Source organism: Rhinolophus sinicus, linkage group LG09 (genome assembly GCF_036562045.2).
Source record: "Rhinolophus sinicus isolate RSC01 linkage group LG09, ASM3656204v1, whole genome shotgun sequence".
NCBI classification, from domain to species: Eukaryota; Metazoa; Chordata; class Mammalia; order Chiroptera; family Rhinolophidae; genus Rhinolophus; species Rhinolophus sinicus.
This window is the reverse complement of record NC_133758.1, coordinates 50,019,761-50,039,381: the sequence shown is the minus strand read 5'-3', so window position 1 is coordinate 50,039,381 and position 19,621 is coordinate 50,019,761. Positions and strand designations below refer to the sequence as shown.

The window sequence follows — 19,621 nt, the reverse complement described above, 5'->3', positions numbered from 1 at the left end:
CTCAAATATTTATAAAACCCAAACAAGTAGCATCTGGCTTTGGTGCATCCCAAAACCTCTGGCCAAGCAGCCCTAAGCTTGGCACTAGTGACAGCTGGCCTCAGTTCACAAATTGGCCTCTCAAGGAACCACCCAGACCAATGTGGGCAGCAGCCATGTGCAGATTGCTCTGTGGCTCATACCAGGTGGTCCCAGGCAGGGTATAAGTTGTGGCTAAACTTGGCCTGCAGTGGGCCCCTCCCAGGAGGCCCCAGGACTGCTACACTTGGTGGCCAGCTTTGGAGCATCATCTGCTGCCTCCAAGGATAACACCCAAAGGGCACACAGGGCAGGCACCAGATCGCCGCTAAAGTGAATCCTGTTCTTTAGGGTGAACCCTTGCACCATAGCTCCTCCACTGTAGTCATGGCCAGTCCTCACAACCCACCAGCCTGATGGTCAGTCCCTCCCATTGACATGCAAAAAACAACCAAGGCTCAACTACAACAGGAAAGCACACACAACCCACACAAGGGACACACCTGGAGCACCCAGCTCTGGTGACCAGGGAGACTGCACCATTAGGTCCCATAAAGCCATTCTATGAAGACTGGGAGGCATAGCAGTCCTACCTAATACATAGGAACAAACACAGGGAGACAGCCAAAATGGGGACACAAAGAAACATGTCCCAAAGACAATGAAAAAACAAAACTCCACAAAAAGAGCTAAACAAAATGGCGACAAGCAATCTACCAGATGCAGAGTTCCAAACACTGTTTATAAGGATGATCAATGATCTCAGGAAGAATTTCAATAAAGAGATGGGAAGCTAAAATTGGAGATAGAAAACATTAAAAAAAAAAAAAAGAATGAGACAGAAATGAAGAATACAATAACTGAAATGAAGAATACATTAGAGGGAATCAACAGTAGATTAGATGAAGCAGAGGATAGATCAGCAATATAGAAGATAAGGTAGCAGAAAACACCAAATCAGAACAGCAAGAAGAAAAAATACAAACAAATGAGGATAGTTTAAGGGGCCTCTGGGACAACATGAAGCATACCAACATTCTCATCATAGGGGTACCAGAAGAAGATAAAGAGCAAGGAATTGAAAACCTATTTGAAGAAATAATGACAGACAACTTCCCTAACTTGGTGAAAGAAATAGACATACAAGGCCAGGTAGCACAGAGAGTACCAAAGAAGATGAACCCAAACAGGCCCATACCAAGACACATCATAATAAAAATGCCAAAGATTAAAGACAAAGAATCTTGAAAGCAACAAGAGAAAAGCCGTTAATTTCTTACAAGGGAGTGCCCATAAGACGGTCAGCTGATTTCTCACCAGAAACTTCGCAGGCCAGATAATATTGGCAGAAAATATTCAAAATGATGAAAAGCAAGGACCTACAACCAAAATTACTCTACCTAGCAAAGCTATCATTTAGAATTGAAAAACATTTAAAGAGCTTCCCAGACAAGAAAAAGCTACAGGAGTTCATCAGCATCAAGCCGGTATTACAAGGAATGTTAGAAAGACTTCTTTAAGATGAAAAAAAGACAAAAATATGAATAATAAAATGGCAATAACTACACATCTATCAATAATTATTTTAAATGTAAATGGAGTAAATTCTCCAATCAGAAGATAGGGTGGATGAACAGATAAGCAAACAAAATCCTTACATATGTGGCCTATAAGAGATTTACTTCTGATCTAAAGGCATAAACAGACTGAAAATAAAGGGATGGGTAAAAGATATGTAATGAAAAACAAACAAACAAACAAACACACAAACAAAAGGGTGAGGTAACAATACTCGTGCCAGACAAAGTACACTTTAAAACAAAGGCTGTAAGAGTCAAAGAAAGACTCAGTAATCTCATTTCTGGGTATTTATCCAAAGAAACTCAAAATGCTACTTTAAGAGGACAAGTGCATCCATATGTTCAGTGGAGCATTGTTTGTAATGGCCAAGATGTGGAGGCAGCCTGGGTGTCCACTGATAGATGAATGGATAAAGAGGAGGTGGTACATATATAAAATGGAATATTCCTCAGCCATGGATAGGAATGGGTTCTTGCCATCTGTAGCTGCATAGATAGACCTAGAGGGTAATGTGCTAAGTGGAGTATATCAGACAGAGAAAGACAGATGCGATATGATTTCATTTATATGTAGAATCTCAAGAGCAAAATATACAAACAAACAAAACAGAAACAAACATAGATACAGAGAACATTTTGATGGTTGCCAGATGGGTGGGGTGGGTGGGGGTGAGTAAAAAAGAGGAAGGACTTAAGAAGTACAAATTGGTCGTTACACAGTAGTCATGGGGATGTAGGGTACAGCATAAGGAATATAGTCAATAATATTGCAATAACTATGTATGGTGTCAGATGGGTACTAGATTTATTGGGGTGATAGATGGGAGGGGGTTTTGGGGACAGGGTGAAAAAGGTGAAGGGATTAAGAAGTACAAATTGGTAGTTACAAAACAATCATGGGGATGTAAAGTACAGCATAGGGAATACAGTCAATAATATGGTAATAACTATGTATAGTGCCAACTGAGTACTAGACTAGTCAGGAGGATAACTTCTTAAATTATATAAAAGTCTAACCACTCTGCTGTACACCTGAAATTAATATCATGTTGAATGTCAAAATAAATACATAAATAAAGTGTAAAAAAAATGTGAGAAGGGTATCTGATGGACTTGGAGTGTGAGAGCCCTGGGGAGTTCCTCTCTGGGCCGCCTCTCCTGAGAAGGGCTGGTTCCCTTTCCCTGGTAATGACTGTAGAGTTTGCTACTGGAGGACAACTGTCCTACATTATTTATGTGTACTTGGTAGATATATTTAAGAATCATTGAAATGAGGTTTATGAGGTATTTTTTTCTTTCAGTGATAAAATAAATGAGTATTGATAAGTTAATGAACTGAAGGCAGGGAGATAGAGATTTTAGCACTGCAAATGGGTAAGTCTTTTGGAGGAGGAGTCAGCTGTGCAGGAGAACACAGGAACATGAGTTTCGTCCATGGAGAGGAGGCTGGTCATTGCGTGACTGTCCTTTTGGTGAAATGGGTCAACACTTACAAGTTAATCTTCTGCCTTCTGGCACGCCAGTGTGAAAACCATCCTTCATAAACAGCAATAAGATAAATAACAAAGTATCACCATCACGCACATCGAGTCAGAGACAGTAAAAGCAAAAGAAGTGAGATGATGTGTCTCTCTAGCCACAAGAGTCTTCTCTGAACGGCTGCTTGGAAATCTGAGAGCGCCTTGGAGCTAGAACTGGGATTCTCAGGCATCCTCTGTTAAACCAAGCTCTTAGGTGGCTATAAAAATAATAAATCTAGATTGTTGGAGGCAAATAAATCGGCACATGGAAGCTCATCGCCATGTTTTCTTGAACTCTTGTTCACCTTGAATCAGATGCCAATTAGGAAGACTAACATGTGTCACTCATTCTTTTAGGAAAACTCAGTTTCTTCTCTTGGGCACTCTTGAGACTAGCTAGTATCAGATGACTACGAGGAAATGCTAGAGGACATTTCTGGCATGTGGCAAATGGGAGTCACTCAGAGAAAGGGTCTACAGAAGTGCCAACTGCCCTTTGGCTGGGTCCTGTCCTGCTTTTCCTTGGAGACTGACCAGCTGGGAGAGGGCCTTTCTCAGTGCAAGGGATGAAAAGAGGAAAACATTTGGAGAACTCAACTATTCAAGTATAAAAATTTGGAAAATCCAATGGGATTTGTAGCTAACAACAGGTCAATTATTTACCATGAAAGCCAAGGGGTCAAGGACTTGCTGTTCTGCCAGGTCAGGCTGAAAAGATGTGAGATCGAGAGTGGTAACTTACCATTCTCGTTTCTCTCCCAATATGGGAGTTTTTTCTAGATTACTGCAAAGCCATTTCATATTGATATTGTGTAATAAGTGAAAATAATAGGGCTTTGGTGTCTCTGAGATCCTGATTTGAATGCTGGTGCTACTGCTCCAGCAGTAGCGAATTCTGAACTTAGACAAACTCTGAATCTTGCTGAGGTTCATCTGTAAAGAGGGGGTACCTCTGGGCACCCCCAGGAAGAGCAGGTGAGATAATACATGTCAAACACCTGGAATACAGGACAGGTAGTTCTCATTAGAAAGAAAACACACTCTTTCAAGGTGAGTAAAAGAGACATCCTTGGAGAAATTTAGCAATTCAAACCACAAAGAGCCCAGAATGTTTGTTTGGGGAACAGGAGAGCAGGGTAGAGCTCTAAGCAGCCACCCTTTGGGGAAGACGAGTTGGAACAAGTTTTAAAGAGGAAACAGGAAAAAGGTTTGGAAACAGGCTGGATACTCCTCAACAGCGCCTACACCTTAAACCCGCGGCGTCTATTCAACAACTTCTCTTTTCTGTCCCTATGTCTGCACAGTGCAGCGCAGAGGTAAAGACCACAGGCATCAGAGTCAGAATACCTGGGTTTGAATTCCAATTCTGTCACTTTCTAGTTGTGTGACTTTGGACAAGTTATTTAACTTCCCTATGCCTCAGTTTCTTCAGTTGTAAAATGGGAATAAAAGTAGTGTCTACTTTTAGTTTTTGTGAAGATTGAGTTAACATTACTAATGCATTGTAAGAGTCTGGTACATAGTAAGAACTAAGTAAAAGTGAATTGTCACTTGTATTGTTACTGCCAGTGACTTCATTCAAGACCAGATAATTTTTCATGACTATCTCAGTTTTGCCTCCAGATTCCTCCCTCTGTAGTGAATCCATGCTGAAAGTTGCTTTTCTAAAACACAATGTAGTCTATCCTCACCTAGTTTAACCATTTAATGATATCAACAGGGAACTGACCAACAGTGGTCTTATAAAACAATGGAATATGATACAATCATTAAAAAGGATTATTACAGCTTGCATTTCTTTACCTGGAAACTACTCTGTGACATATTGTAGAATGAAGTAGAACAGGGTACAAAGCGGCATGTCTCATTAGAGTCTATTTATATGAAATAATCTATGTATTTGTATACGTGTGTGGGAATGCATGGTGGGGTAACTGAAAGGATGGGGTTTCTGCTGGGTGGTAAATTTTGGAGTGATATTTATTTTCATTGTTATGATTTTATGTACTACTTCAATTGTCTATACAGTTTATACTGTCTTTATCATCACAAAGAAAACAATAAACCTATCTTTATTTTAAAAAATAAAGCTGACAACTTCAAGGCATAGAACAAAAAGAGATTTGAAGGAAGCAGAAAAATAATGTTAGCAGGGTTTGAATTTCGTTGGTAAGGTTCTGGGCAATTTTCCCCAACTTTTCATTACTGCACAATTTTTCTTTAATGTGTATGAATTGCTTTTATAATTGGGAAGAAAAGAAACCTGTTTAGCCATGGATGACTGGTATATGATCAAAATCCAACTAAAATTTATATTATGATCACAACTCAATGTTACCCCATCAAGAAAGGTAACAAACTGACATTTTGAGAAACTCAATCTACAGAAAGCCTTTTTGCCATTCCTCCCATTTCTTAAAAAAAAAGAAAGAAAGAAAGAAAGAAAAGCCTCTACTACATGAAATAGGGCAAGAATAATAGTTTTGGATGAGAAACAGGCACATAAAGACTTGGCATTTTAAAGCATAACAAATCTTTGCTCACTGTGAAAAATTATAATCTGCTGGTGCTTTTCCCCATGTTTGTATATGTGTATGCATGCATGTACTCATGTATGAGTATGTATGTATGTATGTATTTATGTGCAGGAATGCATGTATGTATTCATGCATGTGTATATGTGTATGCATTCATGTATACCAGCATTGATACATCAGAGGTGGGTAATTAGGACTTAAGCATGTCTCTATGCTCTAAATTCCTAAAACATGTTACTTATGCTCTTTTCATCAAATAACATTATGTTTAACATACTGCTAAGAAGCTTCAAATATTTTAACACTTTCATATTAAACACAATGGATATGGGTAATAGGCTTGCTTGCATGTGATTAGATATTACTACAGCAGCAGAAGTAGAGTATGTCATTGATAATCTTTCACCTCCAATCAATTCTATCTTTCTGCTAAATATTGATGACATATTTAATTGGAATCACAATGATCTAAGCAACATTTGCCCTCTGAGACGAGACTTGAAATTACTTTTAATTATAATTGATCTGCAAATAATGGCTTTCTCCTCCTGTGGTTACATTCTTGCCGCTGCACTGGTTTCGTGGTACAAGATGCTGAAGAGCCAAGTTAACTGTTGGGAAGTGCCCGGGATCCTACCCCTCTGTGATCCCTCCTCCAGGATGGTGTCCCTGTTTGTGCACACCTGGCGCTCAGGCTACGCAGGTTCTGAGCATGAAGAAAATGAGGAACCTTTGAGTGTAGTGGTGGCTGGCTCCGTGTTAAGTTTGCTCTCGTTGTTAGTTTTATGTATTACTTAGGTTTTCCTTGTTCCTCTTTTTTACTTAGACCCCCTGTCAGAGACTCTTAACTCTTTATTTTTCAGAATCCTGGCAGGACTCCCGACTTTTTAAATTTTACTTGATTTTTTCTAGATTTACTCTTTGCCTTCCTAAACATGGCGTGTTGATGTTTCTCCCCTACTCTCATCCACCTGAATTTTAATACCAGAAGCTCTCCAGGAAGACCATTCTTATCTAGTTAAACCCCCTCCTCCCTTCTCCCTTCAGTTACCTTTATACCTAAGCCAGATAGGACAATGGTAGATTCCTCAAAAGTGACACTCTTGGAGTGCCTCAATTGGCAGAGAGAAGCATGTTGCTATAAAACAAATCCTTTTGAAGTCTTCAGCAGGGGCCAAGATTGGGTTATTGGTTAAAAGTATCGGGTAGCATAGACTGGATCAAAGGTTTCACTCTCCTCTTAGTTACCTCACTATTAGCTGGGAAAACGGAGTAGGAGGGCATAGGTAACCCAATCAAGATGAACACCAAAGCTCAGAAGGGACCTCCTGTCTTCCTCTTCATAAAGTTGTCTGTCCTCACTCAAGCCTCCTCACCCCTCACCCACGCCATTCAATGCAGCTCTTGCTAAGTTCATGGATAATCCTCATGTTGCTCTGTCAGTTTCTTCGCTGTATTAGATTTGCCAGCAGGACACTATTGACATGCCCTTTTCTCCAGAACACAATGCTCCTTTGTACGTGTACATCTCGGAATTTCCCATATTAAAACCCTTCCAGGCTGGGTCCTAGGCTCTGGATGCCCTCTATGCTTCCTGTGCACCTCTGCGCATAATCTTACCACACCAATGGCTTCAACCACCACCTATATGCCCCAAGATTAACTAATTTATATTCGACCCAGACCCCTCTCTATGGGGTTCCAAAGCAATCTATATACACTGCCTACTTGACGTCTCATTTGAATGTTTCAAAGGCATTTCAGTATGTCTCCAGATTCAACTCATAAGCTTTCCCTATTACCACCAACCTCACCCCTACCTCTGAGCTCCCCTCTGAATCTGATTCCATTTCAAGGTTACCTATCTGAGTAAATGTTCTGTCCTTCCACCTGTCCATCCACCCAGCCACCCATCCTCCTGCAAGTCACAAACATGGGAGTCACCTGACTCTTGACTTCCTGACCCCACATTCTGTCGATTCAGTTTGACCTATTATATCTCTTGAATCCATCTACTTCTCTTCTTTATAGTCTACATTATCATTGCTTCTCACCTGGGCTACTGAGAGGCTCTCTTAACTAGTGTCCCCTTCCAATTATTTTACTTTACAGTTAGATTAAATTTTCCAAAGGCAAATTTAATTAACAACCATCACCCCCTATCCTCAAAAAAAACCCTTTTATGAGGTTTCCCTTGTTCTTATAATGAAGACCAATATCCGTAATCTTCCCTAGAAGCCCTGCAGATCTGACTTCGACTCCCCCACACCCCTGCCAACCTCCCCCTCCCACCCCTCCCAGCTCCGCCCACCTGGCCTTCCTTCAGTTCCTCAAACTTAAGGGTGTCCTCATGTGAAGGGTCTGTTCACAATGGAAGTGGTCCTCTATTTCATGTCCTCAGGGAAGCCTCCCACACCTCCTGAATATGCGAACCCCCACATTATGGGGTTTCACAGTACCATGTACCTCTTCTTTGTGGCCCTTAATTTTATTTCACTTATTTGTATAATTATTTAGTTCATTTGTACAATCATTTAATTCTCTCCTCCCACCCACAGGAAATGTCAATTCCCTGAGAGTAGGGACAGTATCTGTTTTGGCTCACTGTGGTCACCCCATTGTTTTCACATTTCTCACCTCTCCCTTTAGTCACGCTCACTCTGCTCCAGTGACGCGGCTCCTTGTTGACCCCAAGACCACGCTGACGCAGGGTCACCCCCTCATGGCCTCTGCCTGCACCCGCCCCCTGCCTCACCTGTGTCAGGTCCTGCTTGCACCTCATCCTTTCAGGGAACCCTTCCTTGACCACAGCTTAAAAGCTGCAATCTTTACCCAACCCATCTCCCTTCTCTGTCGCTGCTGTATTTCTGTTACATGCCTCACTTTCTAACATACATATTGTACAGTTTACTTAGCGGGTCTTTCTCTGTCAGCCGTACACACATGTTAAATGTTACATGGGCAAAGAATTCTGTTTTTTCCCCTGCTGTCTGTCTGACACCCTGGCATGTAATAGGCACTCAGTATATATCTATTGAAAGAACTCCTTCAGCTTGGCATGGAGGCTGGTACATGTCAGACACATACATCTTTGTCAACTGAACCACAGAAAGCGGGGAGGAACCTGAGGAGGGTCTGCAGATTCTGGCTATTATCTCCAAATGCCTGTCCTCCCCCCTACCTTCCACCTTCCAAAGGACCCCAGGATGTAAGGGGCCGCTGTTAGTCAGGAGATTTAGTACATGTTGTAAACTCAGAGTTAATTATATACATAGGAACTGCTGAGAGTATCAGGAGGGCTATGTTTGTGTGTGTGGTGAACTGGGCATTAGTTTATATTTGGAAAGGGCTAGCTCAGCATCTTTGTAGTGTAAATAAGGAAAAAGTTTAACTTACTTAAGAGCAAAAGCCAACAAACAGTTTTTAAGCACCATTAAAAGTATTTTATATGCAAACACTATTGCAAAACAACAAATGTGATCATTACAAGCACTTCTTATGTTCTCTGAAAAGCACTAACAAGAATCTCTAAGATGTTGGCTGAATACCCCTGCCATTGCTCATCCTATAATAGTTAGTGGTGTTGTTCCCAAGGCTTGGACGCTACGAAGCAGGATTCCCAGTCCATGGAACCATCTATCCACAATTCCATGCTTTTTAGGGGGGTGGGGAGGGAAGATGGTAATACTCTTCTCTATGCCTATAAAGAAACAGCCGATAAGGGTGTATACGTAAGCTTGATTTAGGTAAGTACTTTTATTCTTTTTACTCCTCAAAACCTTCCACAACTGTAACAACAGACTTATTTTTACTGCCGTAACTAAAGACACACAGTCTCAAAGGAAGCAGCTCCAAGTGCCGATTCTCAGTGGTCCTAAGCACTGCAGTGGCTCCTCTGACTCACCTGGGGTGCTCACACTGGACTAGGGACCCTATAGTGAAACAATGTTCAGTGTGCAAGGTCTAACATGAAGACAGGGCAAGGCGGGCACTGGAGACCTGCTGTGCAAGCCAGCAGTAGTGGTACTTCTGCAGCCCATGTGTGGTATCAACTCAGCCTAGTTAGCCTAGTAGCATCTATGGATTTGGATGCCTGATTTTAAAAGCATTAAGAATAGTTTGGCAGGTGGTCTACCTGATGTCTCAGGATATGCCAGCATCAAGCCTTATATAGAATCACATAAATAACCACAGACAACTGTAGAGGGGTTTTAGAGAACAAACAAGAGGAAAAGAACCATTTGCTACAAAATGGATAATCCTGGAAGGCATTATGCTAAGTGAAATAAGATAGACATAGAAAGAAAAAAACAACAACAACAAGAAACAACTGCATGGTCTCACTTATATGTGAAATCTAAAGAAGTCAAATATATAGAAGCAGGGACTAGAACAGTGGTTACCAAGGTTGGGGAGGTGGGAAAATGGGGAGATGTTGGTCAAAGGGTACAAAGTTGCAGTTATGTGGGATGAATAAGTCTAGAGATCTAATGTACAACATGATGACGATGGTTAATACCCTGTGTTTCCCCGAAAATAAGACCTAACTGGAAAATAAGCCCTAGCATGATTTTTCAGGATGACATCCCCTGAACATAAGCCCTAATGCGTCTTTTGGAGCAAAACTTAATAAAAGACCCGGTCTTATTTTCGGGGAAACATGGTAATACTGTACTGAATACTGAAAACATGATAAGTGAGATCTCAGGTGCTCTCACCACCATACACACAAATTGCAACTATGTACAGAGAAGCTATATTCATTAGCTTGACCGCAATAATCATTTCACCATGTACATGAAACCATGTTGTGCACCTTAAATAAATATACAGATATATATCATTTTTATTTTAAAAATACATGGAAAAGAAGGTAACATGTGAACAGGGAAAGGCTTCTTGATGCCACAGAAACCGAGAGGTCAGATTAGGAGACTGGGTAGAGCAGCAGGGGCAGAGAGGCCTCTTTTTGACACTGTCCCTAGAAAAGCACAAAAACAATGTGCCCTGATGAAGAAACAGTGAATGAGCACAGGAGGGAAAGAACGGAGAGCAGGTGAGAGCTAGACAATCAGCCCCAGAGATCAGGAATAAAGGCAACGGCCATGCAAATCAACAACACGTGATGAGCTGGATTGCTGTGCAGAGTCTTGCTAACAATTAGGGAGCAAGGTGGAATCTGCGATTACCTACCAGCTTTGAACCTGAGATTTCCAAATTTCCTGATGTTGGTTTCCATTTTAAATGACCTACTGAATGTGCTAACTGAAGAAGAGTAGGGTAATGCAGTAGTAATGAAGAAGAAAATATGTCATTTGTTTTTCAGGTAACAGTGATCAATGTTGTTTTTACGTGGCGTTTCAGTTCATTTCCATAATAGGTGGTTGTGGGGACAGAGTCAGGAGTGCAGTTTCCAGGCTCTCGCCCTCACATGGAAAGGTGCTGGCTCAGGTTGTAAATGGCCATCAACTGTGATTGGATGGCCATCAGCTGTGGCTAGTTGGACATCAGCTGTAACCAGTGAGCCATTGGCCACTAATATAACTGCCATGGCTACACTAGCAGAAAATGGGGGCTAGCAAGAAGATGGTGGCTGAGCCAGCAAGTGCAGAGTATGGATGAGTGTGGATTGCAGATTCTGTGTCTCCTGCTTCCTGTGTCTCCAACCCAGCCGCCAGCGAGAATATAGTGGTATGACGCCCCTATCTGTGGCTGCGTGGGTGTTCCTTTTCGGCCTCACCATATCCTGTGTTCTTATGTGGGGAGCGGGAGCAGAGACCCCGCCTGGCGTCCCGCATGACAGCAGTGTTCTCAGGAAACCGTGCCATTGAGCAGGTTCATGACTTACTCACGGTCACTTGGCTAGCACGTGGTGGGGCAAAGCCTCCAAATTGAATCTTCTGATTCCTAATCCTGTGTTCTTCTCTTCTGCCTAAAAGGTCTTTCCTCATGAGTCTACCCCCTAGTCATTACCCTTGTCCTAGTATTCTCGGGTGCCTTTTAGTCTGGGCTAGCCCACAGACTGTAAATTCATGGGGTGGGAGCTAGATTCAAACCTTTTCAGCCTCTGACAGCATTCTGCTAGATGCACAGACCACATCGCATCCAGTGCCCACATCCAGGGTGATGAAATCATCGGTCCTAAGGGCAGGGCTTGAGAGTTGGATGATATTTGTGGTGGAAGGAATGGACTCTGGGTGGTAGAAATGACAAGTTCTCCTGGTGGGATCTGTTATCTGCTAAATGTGGAGTCAGGAATCTATAGTCTGTGCGCTGAATCCAGCCCACTGCCTGATTTGAAAATAAAGTTTTATTGGAAGGCAGCCTATTCATTTATGTATTGTTGATGGCTGCTTTTACATTCAACACCAGGGCTGAGGAGCTGAGCTGAGACAGGCAGGTCTGCAAAGCCTGAAATATTTATTATCTGGCCTTTTACAGAAAGAATGTGCCAAACCTTGCACTGAGCTGTACTGCTAGGTGGGCAGCACCCAATTAGGGTTAGTTGTCTTCAGTAAGGGTGCTGAGCACAGTGTCTGGCCAACAGTAAGTGGTCAATAAGTATTTGTGGAAGGAAGGGATGAATTATCGGCTGTATTTAACCACATACTCTCGGACTAGCTGCAAGGAGAAATAAACTAGACAGATGGGATTCAAAATTTCTGTGGAAAACTGCACACCTAGTACCCAGAAGGTCCAGGCTGGAAAGGTGAGTGGGATGTCTAGAGGCTGAATAGAATTCGACACGAGAGAAGCTGCTTGGATGCTTTTGTGAGCGTGCAGGCTTTTCACAGAAAGGAAGCAATCCATGTTTGCCTGAGGGGTGATGGTTCTGTCTGAATCTATAAAAACAAACTTTTCTAAATAATTAAACGAGAAAATCATTTTTTAAGTCACAAAGGACAACTACCTATGCATGTGATCACAGACAAGTCACTTTGTCTCCCCATGTCTGAACCTGAAAATGAGGACAGCACTTAGTAGAATTAAAATAGTTATATCGGTATAGAATTTGTGGCTTTGAAATATTTTCATGAGAAAGACAGTATAAATTTTGATCAGCAACGTCAGGAGGTAAGTTAGGCTGTGGTTCTCTTTGGGTGGGCCCCCCTCCCACCCCATATTCCAATGTGCTGGCCTGTGCCCTCTGTGAGCCGTCCTCGCAGCACCAGCCCAGTAGGTGCAGGCAGCTCTGTCGGCTGCTGCCTGCCCCACACCTAGCCCGTTATTAAATTTCCTATGTCATCCTGTTGCCCTAGGAGCTGTGCTGAGCTAGGTGACAATGACTGATAATGGGTATAATTAATACATAAATTAGACACTCGCCCCAATACTTTCTTAGACAACAGACACGAAGCCATCAAAAAAAAAACTGTCAAAGGCCCTTACCAGTGGCAGCTCCCTAATTTCTGCACAGGGGGACACAGGGGTCAGCCTGGGAACTAGAGGACTTAGTTTGCAGCTGCTGTTCAACAGCGAGTGCAGTTTTTACTTAGTTTGTATATTTATTTGGTGTGGCCTAGGGAGGTAAAGGATGGGGAGGGAAGGGGCGAAAGTCTCCTTAAGTTGCCTCTTGTCACCGACACTGGCCTGTGTAGACTATGATGGTGGCAAAAACTTCGGGCATGGTGGCAAGCAGGTAGGGACCAACTGTTAGTGGTTATAAAAGCTGCTTCTGGCTTGGAATCCTGTCTCCATATCTTATTAACTGTGTAACTAACTCTTTTACCTTCTTTATACCTCAATTTCCTCTCCTGTAAACTAGATACAACAATATTATGTATTTCATGGTAACAGGGAGTGAGTTGATATGTATAAAAGACACATAGTTAAGTGCTCAGCAAATGCTAGCTTTTATTATTGTTTTCATTAATCATTCAAAAATATTTCTCAAGTGTCTACCAAGTGCAGGAATTAAACTGTGCAGCAAGAAGTAGCAGACTCAAAGCTGTATTGAACAAAGGCCAGTTGGCTCTCTGAGCACACATGAACTCACACCCCACTGATGCTGTCTTATGCTCAGCACAAGGCTTATCAACATCCCCTGGCACTTGCTTTGTGTGTGGGGGTCCCCAGGGCACTGCTGGGAATTCCTCATTTTACCTTGTGAATCCTCTTGGACTTTGTCACAGAGCTGAAGTGACTCCCGGGAAAGGTCCTGTAAGCCATTACAAGATTCTTTTAACAGTGCAAACCTTCAGCGGGCTCCCAGAGAATATGAAGGAATTTGGAATGATCTGTATTAGTTAACTAATGCTTCTCGAGACCATTCTCTGGCAAGAAATAACGTTTTCCTTCTCTGCGCCTTGACAGCACTATACATACAGCTCCAGCATAGTGCTGTGTTGTCACAGAGCTCTTACTGCCTGGTCTGCTCTGTCCTGGGGGCAGGGACATCGTCTCCATCACGTTGGAATCCTCAGTGTGGGCCAGCGTCTAGTGCTCCATAAAAGAGTTGACTAAATTCATGGAAGCATCTACTATCTAAAAAAGACTCACGGGAGACATCATCAAAATGGTGGTGTGAGGTGAGCCTGTGTAAATCTTCCCTGGAATTTACAACTAATTGAACAACTATAACTCCATAAAGGATTCCCTGCACAGCAGACAGGCAAGACGAAGAGGCCCACTACTGAATTCACGTAAAAGTGGGCGAATCGCATGAGCAGGGAGGAGGGAAGGCAGAAGTGCGGAGACAGAGCCGCGCGGGCGCAGGACGCAGACCTAGCTCAGTACTCTGAGCTCCCTGCATCCCAGAACTACCGCAGCTGCGGGAGAGGGAAGAACTCAGACTGCTAGGGCTCCGCTTATGGCCCATAGGGCTGAGGGGACAGCATATAACACGGCTGAACCCAATGCTCACGGCAGAGATCTCGGAGAAAAGACTGAGGGAAGAAGGCTGAAAACGGTGGTTTATGCCCTCACTGCCGAGCAGAGAACAGAAGCCTTAGGCACTGAGACTAGCCGCTCTCTCTCCACCCTCCCAGAGCTCGCCCGAGCCCCATCTGGCCGGTGCTAGAAGTAGAACAGTAGCAGTGTCAGATCAAAAGAACAGAATATTTGCTGTTCTGAGAACTGTGGACCTCAGACACAGATTTGCAGCCCAACTAGTTCTGACAAAGGGGAGGGAGCTGTGGAAGCAGGACCGGCTGTGGTGGTGGTTGCTGCTATTGCTCTGGGCCACCTCTCACAACTCATCTTGCCCCTGGCCCCACCTATCTGGGCAGATCCCTGCCGGAGTAAACAGAACTGCTGAAACATACGGGCTCTGAATCTGGTGCAGGAAGAGCTTTGGAACTTCAAAAGCTCTCCCCATGCCCACATGGACACTGCACTCTGTGACACAGGCGAACTATGAACAGAGGAGAAGCCCGTCTCCCAGGGAATCCCCCCATTGTGTGAGAAGCTGGAATAATGCAGAGAAAACATAGCACTACTGTGTGAGAGAGAAAAAAGGCTGCAGTCAGAGAGAAAATAAAACATTCCACCAACAAGTACTGGAAAACAAAAGAAAGACCTCTTCCTATCAACCTATCAACTAGGAGTTGCAGAACCCACTCCTGTAGATGTCTAGGAAGACAAATAATAAATCAGTAATTGCCATGAATAACCAAGGCAACAAGACAGTTCAGAAAGAAAGTGAAAAGTCTCCAGAAAAGGAACTTAAAGATACGGAAATATGTGACTTAAATGACAGAGAATTCAAGATTGCAGTTCTGAAAAAACACAACGAGATGCAAGAAAACACAGAAAGGCAGTTTAATGAACTCAGAAACACAATCAAAGAACAACATGAGCATTTTATGAAAGAGATTGAAATTTTAAAAAAGAACCAAATAGAATTTCTGGAGATTAAGAACTCAATAGAAGAAATTAAGAATGAAATAACCAGCTTAGGTAGTAGAGTTGACCAGATGGAGGAAAGAATCAGTGACATCGAAGATAGAAACCTGGAAATGACATGGATGGAAGAAGAAAGAGACTTGAGACTTAAAAGAAATGAAAGAACTCTACAAGAACTTTCTGACTCCATCAGAAAGAGCAATATAAGAATAATGGGCATACCAGAAGGAGAAGAAAGAGAGAAGGGAACAGAGAATATATTCAAACAAATTGTCGATGAGAACTTCCCAAACTTGTGGACAGAACTGGATCCTCGAATCCAAGAAGCAAATAGAACACCTAATTACCTCAATCCCAACAGGCCTTCTCCAAGGCACATTGTATTGAAGCTGTCTAAAATCAATGACAAAGAAAGAATCCTCAAGGCAGCCAGGGAAAAGAAGACGGTAACCTACAAAGGAAAGCCCATTAGATTATCATCAGATTTTTCAGCAGAAACTCTACAAGCCAGGGAGGAGTGGAACCAAATATTCAAACTATTGAAAGAGAGAAATTATGAGCCAAGAATAATATATCCAGCAAAGATATCCTTTAGATATGAAGGAGGAATAAAGACCTTTCCAGACATACAGAAGCTGAGGGAATTTTCTAATACACGACCTGCACTACAAGAAATAGTAAAGGAGGCTATTTGACCACCATCAACAGGGACAATTTGTGGCAACCAAAGCATAAAAAGGGGGAGAGTAAAGGCCTGAACCAGAATATGGGAATGGAGAAAGTAAGCATGCTGAAGAAAGTGGAATACTCTAAATATCAAACTTTCTTTTACATAAACTTAACCACCCCCCCCAAAAAAAAATCCAGGACTGAAATATATACTATAATAAAAGAAGAAACAGAGGGAAACATCATAGAATACCACCACACAGAAATAATAGACAACAACAAAAAGGCAAAGAAACAATGGAGACACAGCCTTACCAGAAAACTAAAGATAGAATGACAGGAAATCCTCACATATCAATAATCACCCTAAATGTAAATGGACTGAACTCACCAACAAAAAGGCACAGAGTAGCAGATTGGATCAAAAAACTAAACCCAACCATATGCTGTCTCCAAGAGACACATCTCAGCTACAAGGACAAGCATAGACTCAAAGTGAAAGGGTGGAAATTGACACTCCAAGCAAATAGTATCCAGAGAAAATCAGGTAGCCATACTGATATCAGATGAAACAGACTTCAGGGTGAAAAAGGTAACAAGAGACAAAGATGGACATTTCATAATGGTAAAGGGGGCTATACAACAAGAAGACATAACAGTCATCAATATTTATGCCCCCAATCAGGGAGCACTGAAATATACCAAGGAACTACTAACAGTACTAAAGGGAGAAATTGACCAAAACACAATTATACTAGGGGACTTAAATACATCATTGACAGCTATGGATAGATCATCCAAACAGAAAATAAATAATGAAATAGCAGCCCTAAATGACACATTAGATGAAATGGACATAATTGACATATATAGAGCACTTCATCCTAAAACATCAGACTGCAGCTTTGTTTACGGTGGCCAAGACATGGAAACTACCAAAATGTCCTTCGACAGATGAATGGATAAAGAAGTTGTGGTATATATACACAATGGAATACTATTCGGCGGTAAGAAAAGATGATATAGGAACATTTGTGACACCATGGATGAATCTTGAGAATATAATGCTGAGTGAAATAAGTCAGACAGATAAAGCAGAGAACCATATGATTTCACTGATATGTTGTATATAAACCAAAAACAACAAAAGAACAAGACAAACAAATGAGAAACAAAGATTCGTAGACACAGACAATAGTTTAGTGGTTACCAGAGGGTAAGGGGGGAGGGGTGTGGGAGATGAGGGTAAAGGGGATCAAATATATGATTATGGAAGGAGAACTGACTCTGGGTGGTGAACACACAATGGGATTTATAGATTATGTAATACAGAATTGTACACCTGAAATCTATGTAATTTTACTAACAATTGTCACTCCAATAAATTTAAAAAATAAAGAAAGAAAAATAAAAAAATATAAAAAGGACTCAACATAACCAAATGAAGCACTAAGTAAACAAACAAATGAAACACTCTAAGCTAGTACCTGTCACCCACAAAGCCAGAGGTTTGGCTTTATGGGTGGCCGAAGGGAAAGCAGGGCATGCTCAATCAGGAAGGTTCATATTATATGCAACACCCCCTTCTTCTTTTAAGTAATATTGTAGATCTTTACTGCCAATTTGGGAGCCAATAGTGTTACACACTATTTAAATTCAAAACAATTAAAATTAAGTACAATTTAAAACTCAGTTCCCATCTTTAAAAAAACTAAAAATAGGACTACCTTATGACCCAGAAATTCCACTTCTGGGTTTCTATCCAAAAAAATGAAACTAATAATTCAAAAATATATATGCATGCCTACATTCATTGTGGCATATTCACAATAGCCGAAATATGGAAGCAACCTAGGTGTCCATCAATAGATGAATGAATAAAGAAAATGTGGTACATATGTGCAATGGACTCTTAGCCATAAAAAAGAATGAAATCTTGCCATTTGTAATATGGATGGACCTAGAGGGTATTATAGTAAGTGAAATAAGTCACACAGAGAAAACAAATACCATGATTTCACTTATGTGTGGAATCTACAATGAACAAACATAATAGAAACAGACTCATAGATATACAGAAGAAACTGATGGTTGCCAGAGGGGAAGTGGCCTGGGGAGCTCAGTGAAAAAGGCGAAAGAATTAAGAAGTACAAATTGGTAGTTATAAAACGGTCTTGGGGATGTAAAGTACAGCATAGAGAATACAGTCAACAATGTTGCAACAACTATGCATAGCACCAGATGGATACTAGACTAATTGGAACCACTGCATAAATTATATAAATGTCTAACCACTATGCTGTACACCTGAAACTAATATAAAATAATATTGAATGTCAACTGTAATTGAAAAAAATAATTAAATAAATCAATAAGTCATGGGGGTATAATGGACAGCACAGGGAATATAGTCAGTAGTACTGTAATAACTGTATGGTGATGGATGATTACTAGATTTATCAGGGTGATCACTTTGTAAGGTATATAAATGTTGAGTAACTATATTGTACACCTGAAACTCATGTAATCTTGTATATCAATTACACTTTAATAAATAAATTGAAAAGCTATGGTACAGCTATACCAGGGAATATTACTTGATAATTAAAAGTAATGAAATATTCATATACGCAACAACCAGGGTGAATCTATAGAGAATTTTGCCAAGTGAAAAACAGCCAATCCCAGAAGGTTACATAATGTATAATTTATACAGCATGCTCAAAATGGCAAAAATATAGACATCAAGAAGATATTAGTGGTTTCTAAGGATTAAGGAGGGGGAAGCGGGTGTGGCTATAAAAGAGCAATTTTAGGGATTCTTGTGACGCAAATGCACTGTACTTGACTGTATCAATGGTGATATTCTGGTTATAAACTCTACTATATACTATACAGTATACACGATATACTACATACTATATGCTATGTACTATATGCTATAGTTTTGCACGATGTTACCATTGGGGGAAAATGGGTAAAGCATATACAATTTCTCTGTATTATTTTTACAACTACATGTGGCTCTGCAATTATCTCAAAATAAGAAGTTCAATAATAAAAAAACAAAGACAAAATTCAGTTCTTCAGTTGCCCTAGCCACATTTCAAGTGTTCACATGGTGAGTGACCACTGAATCAGAGAGTGCAGATACAGGCCATTTCTATAATCACAGAGAACACTATTGGGTGGTGCTACCGTGTTTCCCTGAAAATAAGACCTAACTGGAAAATAAGTCCTAGCATGATTTTTCAGGATGACACCCCCTGAACATAAGCCCTAACGCGTCTTTTGGATCAAACCTTAATATAAGACCCGGTCTTATTTTCGGGAAAACACAGTACTACAGACTCTCCACTGCTCTGCTAAGAAATGTTAACTCAGGCAAATACAATTTAACTGCACTCTCTCAATCAATAAAGCTAATATATTGCTCCCCTGGACTGTCCAAACC

General features: G+C 41.3%; 1 protein-coding gene across 16 annotated transcripts in view; it reads right to left on the bottom strand.

Annotated features, from left to right (window-relative positions):
* The window catches only part of PTPRM (protein tyrosine phosphatase receptor type M), an 809,264-nt gene that overhangs the window by 103,983 nt on the left and 685,660 nt on the right, over positions 1–19,621 (bottom strand). The window lies entirely within an intron of this gene.